Here is a 17465-nt window from a genome sequence, read left to right as displayed (position 1 = left end):
ATAAGAAGAGCTATAAAAACTTAGCATAAATGGAGACAAATGAGTGGCCACTCCTCAAGCCAACAGGCTCTCACTGTTTGCTTTCCATCCTTTTCTGAACATTTGAGCAGACACTCCCCTCCATGCATAGTGCTCCAACTAAGGTGAGGGCAAGAGTGATGAAAGCTGAGAAGTGCTCTGAAGACAGGAAACATGCACCAGGGGAACTCCGCGACATTCTGGAGACAAATTACTTACTGTTCTGCCTTCTCAAACCTTCCTTGGGCAAAGCAGCAGGCATTTTCTTCATCTTCCTTTCCTAGTCCTGGGAGGAAAAAAAAGTTGCCCAACTTCCCAGCAGCACATGTCTGCATGGCACAGTAGCCCCACATAAGTCACCACTTGTAACACTACTGGTGCCAATAACCAGAATTTCTTCAGGTGGCCACTCTTACTATGTGCCCAAACTGGATGGAACCTTTCAGACCTTTGTCCCAGATGCAACTCCACAGCACTTCCAGAACAAGTTTCTAAAAGCACAAGCATTAGAATTTTCTGTTTTAAATTAAGCAAATTGCAAATACATAACAACCTTCATCTCACAGGCACTGTAATTTAACACTGCTGACACGCACATCATGTTAGTGGGCATTTATTATTTTGTCAAGAATTTATATCAACATAAGATTAGGAAAAATCAGAGCAATGGTTACAGGCCTGAACCTAGTCTTTATTGTAAACTCATATACAGTTTGTGAGCACCAACATACAGCAAGTGTAACTCAGCTTTCCTAATAACATAGCCAGTGAAGCTCAGTACATTTTTGAGATCATTGGTTTCCCACTACATCAAGTGGGTGACATCCCAGCAGTGAGTCCTAAAGTCCTAAGCAAATTGGAGGTAGGAAGGGAAATCAGTAATCCCATACAACATAACCTTAATAGCGTAACAGTAACCCTTTTTGTCCCTACAGAAACTAGGCACAAACAGGGGTAAATAAGGTTAAAAGGTGAGCACTCAAAACGAAGCTAAGTCAGAATTGGACCTTTCAGTCAGTCTCAAACATTTATCTCCTGCATGTTCTACAACAATGCAATCTTTACTGACATGAACCAAGAAAGTCTCTTCTTGATGTCTGCCTTAATCAGGATTTAAAGAAGCTACTCCAAAACTAATCCTCAAATAAAACAGACACTGATATTTTCAAAGCAAATTCCAGGAGTCTGTAGTCAAAACATAAGCAGCACAACCACAGTAAAAGGGCTGCTACAAAAACCATACATTAGCAAGTTTCAGAGCTGCCTGTTTAACACTGACTTCACTGTACACATTATTTGTATTCTACAACAGAAACTGCGTAACTATGAAAAGTGGTATAACTTGAAAAATGTCTTAATTTCTATACTCAGTTGGAGTGCTGCCAGCATTTCCACCATATCCCCCTCACTAACACAAATATTCCTTTTTGGAAGGACTGAGGGGAAGCAATGTGAACAACCCTGCACATAGCACTGAGTTTTCATGCTGATCATTTCAGCACACAGGCTGCAGCATGTGCATGGCTAACTTGCAAAAATCTAATCTCACTTACAGTATTCAAGCTGTTCTGAGTACATACCACTTCCCCATTTATATAATTCCATATCTGTTTCATTTAAAACAAACTGAAACAGCTTTGAAATATTGATGCTGGGAAGAATTTAGAAGGCTTGTCTTCTCCTTGGGTACCTGGAATATAATAAACTCTTGTGGTAAACTAGTACACTACATCAGGTAAAAGTACATCAGGTAAATAGCTTCTACTATTATTTTGCAGCACATCAATAAAATGAGACCAAAAACCAACCAAATTAGATGTATGATTTCTTTTTTAAAATTCTACTCTCTATGTTAGAGCAAAGAACTATTTCAGAAGTCTGTATTCATTCAGAACTTGGTATTTAAATTGACTTTCACAGACCTAAGAGTGCATAAAGGAAAAGTCTGAAAATTATTTGTCACGTTTTGCAGTATTCACATCAATTTTTTGGGTTTCTGTATACTTATTATTTCAATTCCCAAAACTAGCAAAAGAAGAAATTTGGAGTAAAACCAGAGACTCCTTAAAGTCTTCCCAATTATATCATATATTAGAACATCTCATGTCTCCCAACACATGGCACCACTCCAGCCTTACTGCAGCTGAGTCTGAGTTAATGTTTGGCAGAACTTACAGGCAACTTCCTCAAGTAAATAAAAATACAAGAGGAAAAAAATATCAAACCAAAGTAACTGGGTGAGTGAGATGGCCTGGATATTAAAAAAAATTAAGTCTAAAATCTGTAGATGCTGCTGGTGGTGAAGGAGATGATGCATGTCTGCACTTGAGAAGTACACTATGTCAGAAAAAGCCTAAACACAACAAAACCAAAAGGAAATTAAAAAAGCATGCGTCAAAAAAGAAAAAGGCAACAAAACACACATAAAAGGTACTAATAGGCAGAGAACTCCAGAAAACAAAGGATGCCTCCCAAGTGGCATTACATCTTCACTCACCTCACCAGCTTTCAAAGCCTGCTGCAGGCAGATCTACAGAACTTGTGAGGAAAACAATAGAATTGTCACAGTTGTATAGATTATTTGCATCTCACTACTACAAATCTCAGGGGAACTTACCAATAACTACTTTGAAAACAAAACTATCCAGGCAAGATCCTTCCCAGCAGCAACACAGGCAGCAGCTCATACTTGCCAACTGTATTTCTTGTAGTGTAGACATAACTTTTTTTACAGATAGACAGATTTAATTTACATCGTCTTCAAGGCAGTCAGATGGAAAAAGAATATTGATTTCTTGTCTGAACCCCTGCAATTCAGCACTTTGATAGAATTAGCCAAAGGGCTGACCCCCCACCACGGTTAAATACCATACTCTGCAGCACAGAGCAATCCTCAGTGGAGGAGGAATGCAGCTAAGGCCTTGGCAAAGACCAACCACCAAAATGAGGGCACTGCTACATGTAGCAGAGAGAAGACATCTCTTCTTAAAAATAGTATCACCTCCAAATGAAAAGTGCAGCGTCTTGGCAGGTGGGGTCAAGTTATGTTGTGTTTGAAGGTACTGTGAAAGGAGACCAAGAGCTTACCCTCCATATGCCTTGACCATCCCAAGTGCGAGCCTGCAGAGGCTGTACTCGTGAGAACACTTGGGAACACTTCCTGCATTGTTTTGGGTTTTTGTTTTTCTAAACATTAATTAAACTCACTGTAGCCTACAACTGAGAAAATGAAGACAGAAACAAGGATAAGAAGATAGAACAAAGCTAAAGATAGGTATAGTTACCTGATGCTTTAGATAACTGGTGAGTCATTTGAGTACTTGCACTAGAATTAAAGCATTCAAAAATTAAAGGCTGCTGTCGTGCAATCTATAAAAGAATGAAAGACTACACTATGTGCATATCCAGGCTGCATGTCACAGATCCCTTCTGCCCCACCCCCCCCTTCCCAAGATTACCTGTACTTTTTGTTACAAGATAAAACAATTTTCTTCTTTATACAAAGTTCTTTAATACAAGTGGTACCATTAATTTGAAGAGACTCAAAATATTAAGCTAACAAGATAGGAAGTAAACATTATCTAGGACACCTTCTCCTGCTTCCCTTAACACTGATATTTAAAATGTTGACTGTGACTTAAGTAGGTGAGTGCAGCAACTTAGTATAATCAAAAGCAATTGTCCAAGGAAATGTGATCTAATACTTGTAATTTAAAATTATCTTGCAATTTGATCTAGAGAACAGAGAAAACAGAGACATTCAGGTGAGTCAACATTTTCATTACAGGCTGCCTATTGCAGTGAAAAATGTGAATGAGCATTGCGAAAGATGTTCCTGTAGAAATGAGTTATTAAGATGCAACTTGAAAAAGTCACAAAGTAAGCATTGTTTATATAGATTTATTCATTTCTTTGAACCCGTACTTGTTAGTAGAACACAGAAAAGAGAGGAGAGATGACAAACAGAAAGCTCTTAGAAGACAAAACACTACAGGAACAATCCACAGGCAACAGAAAACTTCATTTAGAACTGATGCGAATACAGCAAGCTTGAAAATCAGACTGATCACATTTTAATGCCAAATAGTTCCAGATAAAGACAACTTAAATCGCACTGAAATTACTGATTTTTGTCTGAGGTCATGTATCTTAGTCTTTCTTTACTTGAGCACTTCACTCTAGAGTGCTTCTGATCAAATATTGTTTATATGACACAGAAGAAAATACTTCACTCCTTCGAAAGCTTAGAGCCCCTAACCCAGTATAAATTACAAACTGCGGCTGCAACAGGCAGCAGCAATATAAGAGATGCAGTGATGTTATTTTTTAGCTTCTCTTTTGTTAAACAGTATTAAATAGATCTATGTAAAAACAGGTTTCTTTCTGAAAAATACTTTACAGATCAGAAAACTATCTTGAAGATGTTGACACACACAAAGCAGGGAAGGCTGACTTAGTTTCCAGATTGTGCATTTATCTAGCACAAGTATTTATACTTAAGTCTATTAAGAACTCTGTTAATAAGAAACTTGCTAATTGTTGGGAGTAACAAGCTCTTCTCATTCCTTCATGCAATTATAGGAGGACTCAGGGACAATGGTGGAAAAATAGAACCAGCCGCAAAACAGTACACAGAGAATTGATTTTCTATTCTTTGTACTCTTTGGACTTCAACAGATCACAGAGCTTAGTACCAGTTCCTCTGGAAAAAATTAAATAAGGATTCTTTTCATTCAACACACCTTCGAAGAAACAGGACTAGGTGGAAACATTTAATTTCATGGCAGAGCAGGTAATTCTGGATCACCCACTATAACCACCATGAAATTAGCTGCTGTTACAGAAGGATAAGGACTATCTTGAAAAGCTACACTTGGTGCATGATGCAGCTTTTGGTAAGCTGGGAGACAACCCCAGAACTGGCAATGACAGTGGTAAAATTCCAGGACCAAGGTTCTCCACTGGCAATGACAGTGGTAAAATTCCAGGACCAAGGTTCTCACTTACGGCCCACCACCTTGCAGATAAAGAGAGCTGCTTCCTCCACGAAGGAGAGGTGCAGCAGTTCTTGCTGCAGAAAACACGTAGCCACTGCCTTCTGAACAGCTCAATGCCCCATAGCACTACTGGTCAGCGCTAACCAGGTGCAGTGAAAAATCCACAGTGGGCATTCAATGCTCAAGATCAGCAGTCAATTGACTAATGTGACCTACAGGTCCCATTTGGTACACCAAGTCCCTCATGCAACCATATCTATGATATGCAACCATATCTAGGATGCAACAGGAGAGTATCCCACTCATTGCCTCAATTCTGGAAACTTTCTCATTCAGACTGGGCCCCAAAAACCTTTTTGTTAAATAAAAATTAGTATCACCACGAGTTAAATTTCTTTAAAATAGAGAAAAGACCCAATGTAATAAGAACATAGAAAACAACCTTTCTCACATACTACATGTTTTTGAAATTTCCTCCTTCATAAATTTAATCTTCCTTGTAAAAATTTTACAAGGTCCAGAATTTAGTTATTGTTAGGTTTTATGGCTCTTTCAGAGAAGTAATAAGATCACATACCTATTATTTTAACAGTGTACCTCTGGTAATTAATGTAGCTGAAAACGTCATCGTCTCTGAACATGTATCCACCAAAGAAACAGCAGGAAGACCTAGTCTGTTTAGTTGTTAGGGGTGGGGGTGGAAGATCTGAGCATCTCCTAGGAGAATAAACTTTACAATTGTCACAGCTGAAAGAAAAGCTTCCAAAAGAACAAAGCTTGCAACTCATATCAACTTCTGCATATCACCACTGACTAGCAGCTGGGATCTTATCAAACTGTTGATTGTTTGTTTTGCTTTTTTAACAATAAAAAACGAACAGAAGAAAAGGTAGAGGCAATCCATACACTTCTGCCTTTCAAGTCATCTCCTCTTGAGAAACCAACTGCAGAATTTCTGGTTGACATGAGACAATGCAAAATCCACAAAACTCCTTTAGGTATCTGTGTGGTTTCCAGCAGTGAATGCCCAGAGCCACCTGGGAGACAAAAAACAGTGACCACACAGGTTGTGACAATGAGTACTTCACTGGACACTCTACTCCCATGTGAATGCTGCTGTGGGCAGCCAAACAAAACATTGATCCCTGGACATTCATAAATGTGCTCAAAGATTTTCCTTCTCATCAGCACTTTCTTCACCATATTGGCTTGGAGAAGACTACTGTAAGGTGAGACTTGACTGCTTTTTTATCTTGATGAATGCTCATCTTCCTTCTACTAGGCAGAACTTCAACATTACATGATGGGAAAGGCTAAGTCCACGAGGGGATCCTCCTTGCAGTTTGGGACACCTTAAGGTTTGAAGGCCACATATAATGCAGACAAAACAGTGCTGAGAAAGACAACTTATTTCTCTTTCTGCAGCTGATGACCTTCATATGACTAATTCTCTGAGAAGATGCAAAGTGCTGAATAATGGAACTCCAGCAAGGACCTAATAAAGCCCTCAAGAAATATCTCAAGAAGCAACAAGAAATGACGATTTGCTGTTTACAGAAGTTTGTGTAAACTGAATAAAAGTCTAAGACTTAAGAAGGACAGAATTCCCTGGTGTGACTTCATGGTAAAGAGACTTTCCTGTCTTTGGAGTGCATTGTATACAGCCATACATAGAGATGTGATTGTCATTCACTGACCTCACTGAGTATCACAGCAAGTTTTGTGGTCCTCTTTTTCCCCCATCATCAACTTCAGATATGGTTCACCAGTATCACAATAATATGGCTGGGTCTGAAATTCTCTGAGAAGTGTGAAATGAGCTGACACCAAACAAAAAACTGAACAAGATCACTCTAGTGGTGAAAGAATGATTCATCTTACAAGATCTTTTCCCTTCTCCTCTCTGCCTCTTGCAACTTTACATTTCTTCACATGTTGGCCCACCCACTCTCAGGGCGACCGCCGATTTTGGGTCATTCTTTAACCGTCAGAAATACCCTGCCAGACTCTCTTATCTCACTGCTTCTCTCACAAGCACTCTGCAGACCTGTACCCCTCTTCTTTTCTGGACTTTGCAACACTAACCGTACTTGAAAGACACAGCTCAGAGGGCCCTATCTCCCTCCACTGCTTTCCATCCACATGCTGCCCATGCTAGGCCCTCCATCTCTACTTTTGCCTCTCCACCACTGTGTCTGCAATGCTTTCTTCTGGGCATGCTCTGTCATCCCTCCTTTGTTTCTGTGAACGTCAGTGACCCCTTCCCTCCCCTCCTACCCTATGCCTGTTACTCCTTCCCCAAGACTTCCCATGTACACCAACCCACTTGCCCCAGCCTCTCACTAACACAAGTCTCTTCACTAAGCAGCTTCCAAACATGGCTCAGCAGTGCTGCTGAGCAGCACAGCAACTTCAGGCTCACCACCAGCCACCTTCTACCTCCACACAGACTGATTTTTCTAGAGAGTGGTAGTGCATATACTTAATCTCTAAACTCTGCTATTCTAATTCTTATGAACTAGAGTAGCAGAAATGAAAGGAGTAGTAGCAGCATAAAGTGCAAGTTCAATAATAAAAAACTGCTAAAAATGCAATCTTCAGCTGGAAACAAGGAAAGAATAAAGACTACAATCTCAACTATGAGCTGCTGTTAGGAAACCACCTGTGATGGGCTTCTTGAGCAAAAGGTATCCCTGGAAGTGAAAAACATACTACAGATTATGAACTTTCAGTAAGCTGGAGATGTGCAACCTTTTCATCTGAGAAACCAAGTTAAAAGAACAGCAGAACAGTTGAACCAGTTGGAAGAAAGAAAACCACATTTTCAGCTACTTCAGCAGGCAAAAAAATGAGATCTTGCGCTTTCCAGAGGTGTGCACTGAGCGAAAACCACAATGGCAAGAAAATGCAGTTTGCTCACCCACATTTATCTTTGAATCACCAGGGACAAAGCTGTTCAAGATACAGACTGGAGGAAACAACCGTTCATTTAGAGGAGCAAGGTTTCTGCAGCTCGTAGAAAACAGACATCAGGCCTATCACATGGAACACACGATGTAGTACGTATTACCTGCGGCATAATCAGTAAGATGAAGACACACCAGTGAATTCATGCATCACTATTCTTTTGCATAGCAGCACAGTTGCATTTTTGTATCGTGTAGCAGAGCTGTAGCACAGCGTAAGAAAAGCTGGTGCCAGCAGAGGGAGGCAGTTGCTCTCCAGGACATGCATCTTCACATTCCCCGATGCACAGTAGGAAGCCAACAAGTTTGTTTTTGTGAAAGTGAACTCACCCCTCAGCCATTGTGTAAATGTGGCTTTAAATCAAGCTGTAATTAGGTTTTGCTGTATTTAACAAAACCCCTCTTGTGCTCCTCTTTTCCAGCTCTAGACAGGAAAGAAATATATTTGTGAAAGAAAAAAGGAAAAAAGTTTATGCCTCTTCCCAGAGCATGTCCTGGCATGCATGCAAAAGCAAGTACAAAACATAAAACAATAAGCTTACGGGACACTCAAACTTCACATTACGTAGGAACACAAGGATCTCTCAGCTGGTCCACTGTTAAATAGCAGCTCATCATTATCAATATTCTGCTTCACCACGTTAACCTTGTCAAAAGATACTAACAGTCCAAACGTTGGAGTTTAGCTTCTCTTCACAAATTTAATTTACTTGGCAGAAACAGAAGTGGAAAACCTCTGCTAAAGATTCCAGCAAATTAAGACTGCCACGTAGTCCTTCTAGGACAAATTTTTTTTCCCCTCCTAACTTTTATAGTCATAGCATTCCCATTTCTAACCAAACAGCTTTATCCCCCACTAGCAGTCTTTGTATACTCTGATAAATCCAAAATAAAACTGTGGTTTTTTTTTTTCCAAATCTACTTTACTATAATACATGTTGCACAAGGTGGTTTTATTTTGTGTAAGTTCTTTATAGACTAAACTGCATAATTCCACTGCACTTTACACTACCATATGCAGAACTGCATAGCAAATGAAGTTGAGTACACTCAGAATAATAAACAGCTTCAACTGCATTTTGATTACAGGCTTACAAAGAACTTTATGGTGGTGGCAACAGCAGTGGATACAATGGTAAACTGGTGTAAGGAAGTCAAGAGGACATGCCCAAGGGCACACAGCAAGTCAGCTGCTGTTTTAACAACAAAAAGTTTCTGGTCTTAATCTAGGTCTTCCCAGTGAGTCAAAACCTACTGATAACTATCTGGTCTTATAAAAGTTTCAGGTCCTTTAGAAGAAAGGAAAAAAGACAACTGCTAATTACTCACTTACAGATATGTAATCACTGCCTAGGATTAAACGGTTTACAAAGTTACTAATTTTTAGGAGAGTCTGAAAAGTGTGCCCTTTCTAAAGCAACTTATTTTAAGAACATATACTCCAATAGCCTAATTCTCTACACATCTTCTATTATGCTGCAAGTTTCAAGAAACCTAAGGCTGATTTAGACAACTCAAAAGACAACCTCATTCTGAAGTCAGTTTGCAGTTTAATCTCTAAACACAAAATATCAAGGTAAAAACAAATACTGGAAGGAGATTATCCTCCTACACCCATAGGAGAATTTTTAAATTTGGTTGGTGGCGGTTGGGGGTTTTTTAATAGCCAATATTAGCTCTTCCTGAAGCAGGGAAATGAAGCACCAACCCAAAATGACGATTCAAAAATTCTTACAATGTGCAAAGAGTTTCTGGTTTTGAAATTTATAAATCATCTGAGCAAAAGCTCACAGGTAGTCAGTATCCTAATCCTTACTCCATCTCTACTGATATATAAATAAAAGAAAATAATTTAAACATCCTGCATTAAAGAAACCTAACTAAATCCCATAAAGCAGGTAGTGGAATGGTGTGGTGCCCTAACTAGGAAAGGCAAGTTTCTACACTACCTCCGAAAGTAGAACCATACAATAGGATTAGCCTTATCTTATTTAAGTTTCTTAACAGCAAGACTGCATCCTCCTGACAGCATACTGTTTCCAGCAGGACTCAAATTCCAAGCAAGAGCAATTCTTAAAATAAAATAGTAATAGCTATGTCTGGCAGAGCCAGAACCATGAGGACAACACGAACACCCAAACCAGTTTATTCAGGTTTGACTCAAGAGGAAAAACTACATTTCAAGCTAGACAAAAATAAGACCCAACACACCTAAGGAAGCTTCCAGACTACAATTTTTAGGTCATGCCCTGTACTTTTTCCTGCTTTTCAATCTGTTTGTAGGAAGGTCAGATCACAAAGTGGATTCCACTGTGGCATTTCAAATCAGATTATTCTCTGCATAATAATTAGTGCCTTTCTTCTCATCACTTGCACACTGTTTTGCTAGTCTGAGAATGTTATTTGTGTTTGCCTCTGAGAAGCTTTTTTTTAATCCCTTCAAAGTACCAGCATCCTGAGCACAGCTATCTCATGCTCCATGAACTTTAGTGCAAATGCTGTAAGCGTTTCTTTTCTTCTTAACAACTTCATTACAGTGTTTACACAGGAATACAGTGCTAGTACTGTAACCATGCAAATATTCTGTAGTAAATGTAAGCTTTATTCAAAGTGTACCTTTAGAAGTCCTTATGGCATATTCTAGCCTGGACTGCCAGCGCTAGCACAGGGAAAATTGCAAAAGGAAAACTAAAATGACAGACCTTTCATGCTAACATGAACTTTGGAACAGTCAAACAGAAAACCTATGCGCCAAACGTGTTTCCAAAATGTGTCAGCTCTTCTTTGCTAACCTATGACATCCCAAGCTATCCCTGCAAAAAGGACCTCAATTCCTCTACATTGTCTTCTCAAGCTGTTTATTCACCATGAGATTGTTAAGTATATGAGAGAAAAATGGCTGGAGGATAAAAAGCCTGGATCACAGTTGCATGAGAAATGGAAGCAGAACTTTTCTTCTTCAAAAGAAGATGAAATGTCCTTCTGGCAAGCTAACAGTCAAGTTGTGATTTTCCTTCTGGTAGAACTCAGTATGACCAGGACACAGACCACCAGCAACAGACTTCCCAAAGAAACACAGCATTTAGGGAGAAAAGCAGCATCGGGGATCTCATTCTAAGGACCATTCTAGAAAAGACCCTCTGCCAAAACTAAAGCTCTTCAGCAAGAGTGAAATCTTGTTAAGGAAAAAAATGAGGAGAGAAACACCAACAGCCTCTTATAGTGGAGATTTTAAATAAAGTCAAAGCTATTAGTGGAGGCAGTGAGGAATAGTAAAGGAAGCAAAAGGCAAAAAATTGGTGTACTATGAAAATCTGCTCTGTTGGCTTCACTTACGAAAAAAACCCCATGGTTCTATTCTAAAAACTTTTTTTGGACTCACACAAAGAACACTTGCATTTTACCTCTTCTAGCAGGAGAGAAATCAAAGAACATTTAATATTCAGAGCTTATTCTGTACAAAGTGGAAAATGATTATGTGAGCCCTTAATGCTCATACTGAAGGAGGGCCTGCTTTTTGGAGTTGCCCTTTCTTTTGTTTGTTTTTAAGGGGGAAAAAAAGACTCCACTCAAAGGTACACATGGCCATGTACACAGATCTGCTTTTGCTGATACCACTACCACACACCTAAGTACTTGAATTGAAGAAATGTAGAAAATCACTGAATGATTTCATGAAAAAAAAAAAAATCATAAGCCCACTGAACTTGCTATTTGGAAATCCAATCTAGTATTAATGGCAATAAAGCAAAGAATAAAATCCAACACCACAATATCTCAGAGATACACAGATGCCTGAATAAATCAAAATCACCGGTTTTGGTTTGTGGTACAGAAGTTTACATTTGAATGCAGCTGGATGGCAGTCAGCTAGCCAGCTCCCACAGCAGCCCCTCCAAGCTGTATTGATTTCTAGGGAAGAAAAGGCACTGTAAATCTGCCTGAACAGCATTGCGTCATACTTTTGGTTGGCTTGAAAAAAGTAAATTAAATGTTTTCCATTAGCATGGTAAAGAAGCTATACAGTTTTGTTTTTATTTCAAATAGAGTCTCAAGTTACAGAACACTTTAGCTAACTCTGTGGCAAGGACTACATGCTCTGTGTTTGTGAAGCCAGCAATTCATGCTTATGTGAAACCAGATGTGTGCACTGCACAGTTCCCAGGGCTGGGAAGGCTTTTTTAAAATGTGTTGCTGTTGATTAAAAAAGACTCTGCTTTTCAGTTAAATCATGGAATATACTGAAGCAGAAACAACATGTTCTTGCAGGGAAAGGGAAAGAGGGGGAGAGCAAAGGGTCAGAAGCAGAAGAAAACTTTAAGGGCATAAAAACCACACACACAGAACAGCATAGGAGCAATGCTGTAGTACCACAAAGAGCAGCACAGTTCTGAGAAGCAATAGGCATAACATGATTTGAGGTAACAAGAACCCCTTGATCAATTATTCATATAATTTACAACAACAGTTACAGCTGCATCAATGAAAAAAGAAAAAAAAGAATCTAGGGCAAATATAAAACCTTCACAGCTATGAAGTGTCCTTGATTTTCACCAGAACATTTGGCTGTCTTCTATCATGTGTTTCTAGTTAGCTACAAACCCCTCCAACAAAGGGAAACAAGAGACAGAGAGGCACAGAACAAACTGCCTTGCTGGAAGCAGTGAGTGTGTTCAAGGCTGCATTTCACTCGTGGATGCTGTGCATCACCAAAACCCAACAGTACACTTAACACTGCTGTGTTTGAAATCTGACCACCCTAGCATCCCACCTAGATACATCAATGCACCCCATGGGATTACGAGGATACCTTCTGTGAAGTCTTTATTCTCTCGATGCTAAACCTGCACTTCTAAAATAAATAAAAGTTTAAGTAACTTTCAGAAGAAATGCTGTGTCTTTGTAGCGTATTGTTATCTCAACTTGTATTGTTTTGTGTACTCCTAAGGCAAATGTAACAAAGGGAAACATTATGGAGATAAGTATTTCTGGATGGGGTTTTTGCCTTCAGTTTGAAATCACTTTATAATCATCATCATTTTTTCTGCTCTGTCAAGGTTTGACTACAGTGTCCTCATCTGTTCAAGATGACCTTGCTAGTGGACTGGAGAAACACAGGTGCAGCTGAAATCGAAGTGCAAAGCAAAGAGGAACAGCATGGTGCAGCAAAGGGATGAGGGGGCCTCACTGTGCTTGGTGCACTCACTCCCAGACATGTACAGCAGATCATGAGGGGAGGTTATGAGTTGAAGCACTGACCTTGCTAATGGGAAAATTTTACACCAGTTTTGATTTTACTCCACACATAGTAGGACAATGAATTTAGGTCTAGTTCAGAGCTCTAATTTCAGCTTAAATTATTAAGATTAATAAAGGATTAACTAGACGAATCTGCAATTCATCTCAGACGAATCAAGAAATATTAATTTAAGGAGCTTTCCAACAATGAAGTTAATACCTTGCAACAGGTATTTCTTAAAAATGGAGAATATGGCAGACCTTTAGAAGCACCTATGCTCAATCCTAAATAAATCTGTAGGAAACATTTCCACTACTACTCACTTTTTTCAGCCAACTCTCTACACTAAGTTCAATTAATCTTGTCGGTATGAAGGAAAGATACTGCATATATCATCCCTACATTCAAAATCCTGGCAAACAAACAAAACCATAGCATAGTCAAATCTCCCTCAGTGTGTGGGACTGTAACAATGGTAAGTTCAACAAAGTTCTTGGGGTCACATGTCTTTTTCTTCCATCAGCATTTATCCTGTAAAAGCAAGAATGGGTTCTGGAAGCTAAGAAACTACTACAGTGCTGATAAACAGAAAATCATCATATATAAACCTCATTCTTCTCCCATTGCTGAAGATATCAGAGAGAGTTTCCATATTTTTGTGGCCACTCAAAGTGAGCTCTGAATGTGGCACTTGAAGCGGGATATGCTTCTAAAAACAGAGCATGCCATAGAGCTCAGAAACAGCCTGTTCCCTAGTCAAAAAGAACTGCAGATATAGCTTTCTACTAATAATATAAGGAATTACTTCTGGCTCTAACCTACAGTGCATATTATGTTGTTTTCCTCTCCCCTCCCCAGCATTTGCTATTACAACACTTGTATCAGGTAGCACACAAAAGAAGGAGAAAGCTCAGAGATGCACTTGAGTGTTTATTTTGCAAGAAGAAAAATCCTTCTTTTGAAAATTGTATCAGAAAATTCAATTTGTTTGAAAAATGAACCACTTTACCTTGGTGTAAGACTTCTGAACTCCTGCCAAGGCTGTCTGGCCTGTTAGGAGGTCTTCACCTTCAGCAGAGGTCTCCAGATGAAGGCAGATTTCTTCACCCTGGAACTCCCAGAGGCTCCCTGCAGTAAAGCCTGGAGACACAGCAACAGGGAAGGAATTTAGCTTCGTCATCAAAGCCCCAGTTTTAGAATGGATAACAAGTGTCCTTAAAGGCTGAATCTTGGTTTAAACAATGTAAATTTCCAAAATTAGAACTCTGCATCTTCTTTTGGAGACTGAAAGGCAGCAAAGAGGTGCTTAGCAATACTGCACAAGCATTCAGTCAGCTGTAGATGGTCTCTAACCTTTATACTGCCAGTCCCAACAGCATAATCTCCAAGCTCTGAAATTTAACAGGTGACCTACAGGTATCAATCCTGAATTTCTCTCATGTCATTATATTCCCCACACAGAAATTGCTCAGAGACATGCATTGGAAATGCTTCAGGGCAAAGAGCACAAGTGTGACACATCATCTTCTCAGGAGAGTAACAGTGCCGTGCCCCTGCAGGCAAAAAACACAGCCTGCAAACCACCCAGCCTCCCTGCACGACCTCCACCCAGCTGACAAAGCAGTCCTTGTTAAATGTCCACTCCAGAATACTATCTTATGCTCAGAAAAATTAAAAATAAAAATGCTTAAATTCCACCATCAGAAGGGAAGGATAAGGAGATTGCCTTCCTGAAATGAATGTGTTTCACCACTGCTTTTTACATGCAAAACAACCATACAGAATTTAGTAGTTTACAGGCTGTGACCTAAATCCCTGTTTATGTTCTTTTTCTCAAAATGCCACCTGAGGTAAGACCAGCTCTAACCATACAGAAAAGTACTTGGGTGCATGAGATTTCTGTGGTTTGGTTTTATTTGACAGTATGTGGCCAAGCACCCTTACTGGCACAAGCAGATGGCACAGCAGTTTCTTTTAAGCAAACAATTCTGAATGGTTTCAAATTACTTTAATTTTGTAATCAGTTATTCACTCTAGAAACAGGGTTACAGACCATGTGATGAAACGCAGGGTTCCTTTAACAAAAATCTCAAAAATATGTGCAGAAGCACAAATTCAAGAAAACCATTTTTGGTCTCATACTGTTAACAAACCAAACAGGCAGCAATATTCGTCAGATACCAATTACTTTGGGCTTCCTCACTCCCAGTCTTTGGGGAGCCTGACTGAGTTTGGGTCTTGACATTAGCACACAGAAGATAAGAGTTTGTTTGTGTTGGGTGGGTGGATGAAGTCTCACCTTGGGAGACTGATTGCCTTTGAAACACTGGTACAACAGAAACAAGCAACAACGGAGGGATTTCAGACAGATTGGTATCTGCACGTAAACGCTTATAAATCAGGAAAAAATAACAAGAGAACGATGGGCATAAGCATATTCAGAGTGACATAGCATTACAGCTACTCAGCTACTATGAGCCTGCAGCAGTATTGTTATTCTGGTATTTGGTAAAAGAAAAAAAAAAATTAAAACATGGTAAGCAAAAAAAAGAGACATTTTTCAACCTTGCCTTGTTTAGTACAATGCACAACAAAAGATTACCAGCCAGAAACACACTCTTGTATTATTACAAATTAATCTGATATCCAAATTACTGTATTTTAAGCAGCAATTCTGAATGATGCTCATTTCAGTCTAAAAACTAAAGCAACTTTGCAAGCAAAAGCATCCCTGTAAGTTCATATTTGACAAGTCAAAGGGAAAAAAGCTAGTAAATCTGTTCCAGCCATGTTCCTTGGCTAACAGCCTGAACAAGTTCAAGTACAAAAACTTTGATTTCCAAGTTGAGTGACAATGTTAACAGCTATGAACTGGTCAGGATAGAAGACATCCCCAAAATCCCCACAAGACTGCTAGATGTACTGCTCAAAAACAAAAACTTGTGACAAAATACTGTAGGGAAAAAAGCCTGTGACTTTTTGTGCAGGTAAATATTCAGCTTCAAAAATTCCTTCCCTTCTGCCTGTTGAAATTAGAGTCCCTTTCTTTTTGCTTCTGCACTAAATTGCTGGTTTAGAATCTGCAAAAAATATAGTCCCAAATTTATATCTGGTGTTAGTAATGTTACCAGTCTCATATGGGAAATAAATAACACTGAGTTGAATATATTCATGTTTAAAGATGAAAGTATGGTATTGAGTGTATGTGTGTATGCATCTGCACAAACATATATATATATATATATATAAAATAGCTGTAGTTTTCAGTCAGCTTCTCTAAAGTGCTCAGAACTGCACTTTAAAAATATTTTTATGAACCTGTTTTGTATTTATAGACTACATCCTGAGTTTCAGCCTTTATCCAACAAGCTGGAGCCTTTTATGACACATGTAGTTTCCTGCTTCACTGTCCAGTATCAACAAGTCTTTGGGCTATTTTTTTTCTGAAAGGACTTTTCATCCTCAGTTGCTATGTTATTCGTCTCTTTCATTCTCTTGCTAAGTATAAAATCAAAGTTTTAATACTTACAAAAACACACATCTCATGGAAGAGAAGCCAAATGTAATGTAGAAGGATTCATGAATGAATGAATGGCCTTCTTAGTCTAATAATCCCAAAGGCATCAATCTAAACCTTCAAACCTCACTCAAGTCTACCCTGAGGTTTCCAAAATCCAAACTAAAGTCTTTAAAAATGTAGGATTTCTTTACAAAGAAATAAGCTGATATGGAAGCTCAGCAGCATATGATTAAGCATTTGATAACTTGATGCTTTGATAAGGCATTACCTTAATCTCTCACTGAGGAGAAACATAAGTCAGGAAACTGGAACTAGGCAGCTGGAAGAATCTAGCTACTCAAATAAGTAAGATGTACTTTCTGTGTCAAAAAAAGGTATGAATGCTCTCTGCAGCCAAACCTCAATGAAAGAATAAAGTTATTTAACAAAGCAGAAGAGGTAGAGAAGATCTCAGCTATACACGTAACTAGAAACAAGGGAATATCTACCAATGTATATTGTGAAAAACTATTCAACCTTCTTAATGCAGACCCTGCATTTTCATAGGCAGCATGTACAGACTCACTACTCTCACATCTCTAATTTTCAGGTAAAAATCTCGCATCAGGCATAAATTAAAAGATATAGTCAATTTAGAAAACACAATTTTCAGAAACATTAGTGGAGTTTTTTTAGAAAGGATCCATATCCACTAACTCTGGCAGTTTCTACTCCTGCAGACTTAT

At 39.0% G+C, this 17465-nt stretch overlaps 1 protein-coding gene across 2 annotated transcripts in view; it reads right to left on the bottom strand.

Moving 5' to 3' along the window:
• The window catches only part of FAM110B (family with sequence similarity 110 member B), a 115538-nt gene that overhangs the window by 70590 nt on the left and 27483 nt on the right, over positions 1-17465 (bottom strand). For both annotated transcript variants that reach the window (XM_042022572.1, XM_042022573.1), the window contains exon 2: positions 14230-14360. The gene's annotated coding sequence lies outside the window, so the exon portion shown is untranslated. The remainder of the gene's footprint in view (positions 1-14229; positions 14361-17465) is intronic.

The sequence above is a fragment of the Corvus kubaryi genome, unplaced genomic scaffold (assembly GCF_017639235.1).
Source record: "Corvus kubaryi isolate FWS band 111438036 unplaced genomic scaffold, C.kubaryi_AGA036_p1.0 37216, whole genome shotgun sequence".
In the NCBI taxonomy this organism is placed as follows: Eukaryota; Metazoa; Chordata; class Aves; order Passeriformes; family Corvidae; genus Corvus; species Corvus kubaryi.
Note: the sequence above shows the minus strand (reverse complement) of the source record. Positions and strands in the feature narration are given on the sequence as shown.